The sequence below is a fragment of the Cucurbita moschata genome, unplaced genomic scaffold (genome assembly GCF_002738365.1).
Source record: "Cucurbita moschata cultivar Rifu unplaced genomic scaffold, Cmos_1.0 Cmo_Scf00057, whole genome shotgun sequence".
In the NCBI taxonomy this organism is placed as follows: domain Eukaryota; kingdom Viridiplantae; phylum Streptophyta; class Magnoliopsida; order Cucurbitales; family Cucurbitaceae; genus Cucurbita; species Cucurbita moschata.
Window position 1 is genome coordinate 866,864 of NW_019268573.1, and position 2,733 is coordinate 869,596.

Here is a 2,733-nt window from a genome sequence, read left to right on the forward strand (position 1 = left end):
TGACACTCATCATCATATAGCATGCTCAATATGGAAAACATCATCATATTAAGGTAAATGTCACACAATCATTATACTCATCATATTGCCACAAAGTGCATCAAACATATCAAGTACGACATTCATCAAAAAATATATATACTGAGCACATCATCAAGTATCGTAACTCACACATCATCATAACTCATACATCATCATAACTCATATACCGCATCGTACAACATAGTTCATACATCATCGTAACTCATACAATTTTTAGCCTATCCTATAGTAAGACCACTCACCTGGTTGGCCTTAGCCGAAGTATTCCCTAATTTATTTAACGTAAGCTCCCGTTCCTCCAGAACCACACAAAATGTTGCCAAGGTTTGCTTCCTATGCATCGTTCGTCACCTTTTGTTAGTATTTCACATTTTAATTAATAATCCAACTAACCGTGTGAAATACGGATCTAAACGGTTTCAATAAAAATCGAATTCCATGTTTTCATTGTTTCTAAATTATATAGGATGATAAAACTTAAAACTTAAATTAATAATATGTCAATATTATTAATATTTCAAGTGGTTTGTATAATTCAACATTTAATATTATATCCTATAGATACAAATATAATAATTTCTCATATTTTCCATTTTCCTTTCTTCACTTATTTCTCTTATATGTTATATTTTACAGTACTTGCCATATGAACAGTACTTGTCATTTTCAACCCATTCTAATTTTCTTTTCTTTTCTAATATCTTCTCTCTTCTTTTTCTTTTCTCTTTGCACTCTAATTCTTTTGAGTCGTTTAATTCTACCTCCATATCTAATTATTTTAAGCAATTTAAATCTAATTCTTTTAATCACTTTCTCGGAGGAGTTTAATTCTATAATTCTCTTAGTTTATTCCAAGGGGTTTAATTTTACTCCTATTATTTTAAGCAATTTAAATCTAATTCTTTTAATCACTTTCTCGGAGGAGTTTAATTCTATAATTCTCTTGGTTTATTCCAAGGGGTTTAATTTTACTCCTATATCTAAATAGTTTAATTCTGTTCAGGAGTTTAATTCTATTCCCAAATTTTCTTTGCATTTACTATTTCTGAATCTTAGTTTTTTTTTATTTGACTATATTTTGCAGATCTTTTTACTATTCCTGAATTTTAGTTTTTTTTATTTGACTATATTTTCCAGATCTTCCTTTTCATCCTGCTTGCCAAATCTTGGTTCGTTTTTTTTTATTTGAATATGTTTTCCAAATCTTCCTTTTCCCTATTTTCCTTCTCATCCTGTTTCCAAATCTTTTTTTTTTGGTAAATCTTACTGACCTTTTCAAATGACATCTCTCTTCCTCTGCCTACCATCTCTCCATTATCTGTCTTCCTTCCCTTCCTCTGCCTACCATCTCTCCATTATCTGCCTTCCTTACTGATCTCTCCATTATTGGATAACCATCTTTCCATTACATGCATTTTTTTCCTCCAAACAATTTTCTTTCTATTTCTGTTTTTGCATGGAGAGATGAGAGAGGTGGTTAGTTTTTTTTTTCTTTATTTTTTTATTTTTATTTTAATACAGACACACACACATATATATATATATATATTAAACCTAACGGGGCGTTACAACAAAATATACAACAAATAAGCCTTGGAGCCCAACTAAATCAGGAGTTCGAAAATCTAGCAGTGATGGCTAATCGAGAGAGAATCACTATTAATTCTATTCATTTATCAGATGAAACAGAAAGTAAATGACAGAGAAAGAGCAATCAGAGCATATGCACACCAAGCTGTGGAAGAGCTAAATCCGTACAATATCAGACAAAAAATGCAAGCAATTACTTTTGAGATAAAACTCGGATGTTCCAAATGTTGCAAGACATTGGATAATTTCATGGACTACTGTTAGAAGATCCCCTTACATCTAAAGTCAATTTTTGTGAGTTAGTAACTCATTTCAACTCAAAGGAGTGGATAGGTTTATTCCCTTGTTCTATGAGGAATTGTGCTGAATCATGGTTAAATACTTTAGGATCGGAAACAATTGATTCATGGAATAGTCTAGCAGAGTCATTCTTGATCAAGTATTTTTCACCCACTAGAAACGCATGGTTCAAAAATGAGATTGTTTCATTTCAACCGTTTGAAGATGAAACACTAAGTGAAGCTTTAGAGAGATTCAAGGAGATTCTTAGAAAGTGTCATCGCCATGGATTACCCATTGATTCCAAATGAAGACTTTCTAAAATGGATTGAATATTGCTACTAAACAAGTAGTGAATGCTTCCACCAATGGAGCTATTTTGTCAAAGACACATAATGAAGCTTATGAGATTCTAGAAAGAATAGCATCTAACAATTGTCAAATGGCCGATGTGAGGAGAAATCTAGAAAATAAGACACGAGGAGTACTTGAAATTGATGTTTTGACTTCTATCAATGCTCAATTAGCTTCGTTGACTAATATTCTACAAAATCTAGCGTTGGGATAAGGCTCAATCACTAAAGCACCAGTCCAAGCTACTACTAAAATGACCCAAGTAGCAACCAAATCTTGTGTATAGTGAGGAGAGGAACACACTCTTGATCAATGTTCAAGTAATCCGACTTCAATTTCTCATGTGAGGAATTAAGCTAGTCAAGGCAACCAAAAATTCAATCTAAAGAAATTCCAAATTTTTCATGGAAGGGACAAAGTTCCTATAATAAAAAAATTCAACGTAAAGAAAATTACCATCCAAGTTTT

At 31.9% G+C, this 2,733-nt stretch overlaps 1 non-coding gene across 1 annotated transcript; it reads right to left on the bottom strand.

The window, feature by feature from the left end:
* Window positions 1-2,097: 2,097 nt before the first annotated feature.
* Window positions 2,098-2,203, bottom strand: LOC111436626. The gene has a single exon (XR_002709297.1). It is a non-coding gene; the product is annotated as a Plant small nucleolar RNA R71 (small nucleolar RNA).
* Between the last annotated feature and the right edge of the window lie 530 nt (window positions 2,204-2,733).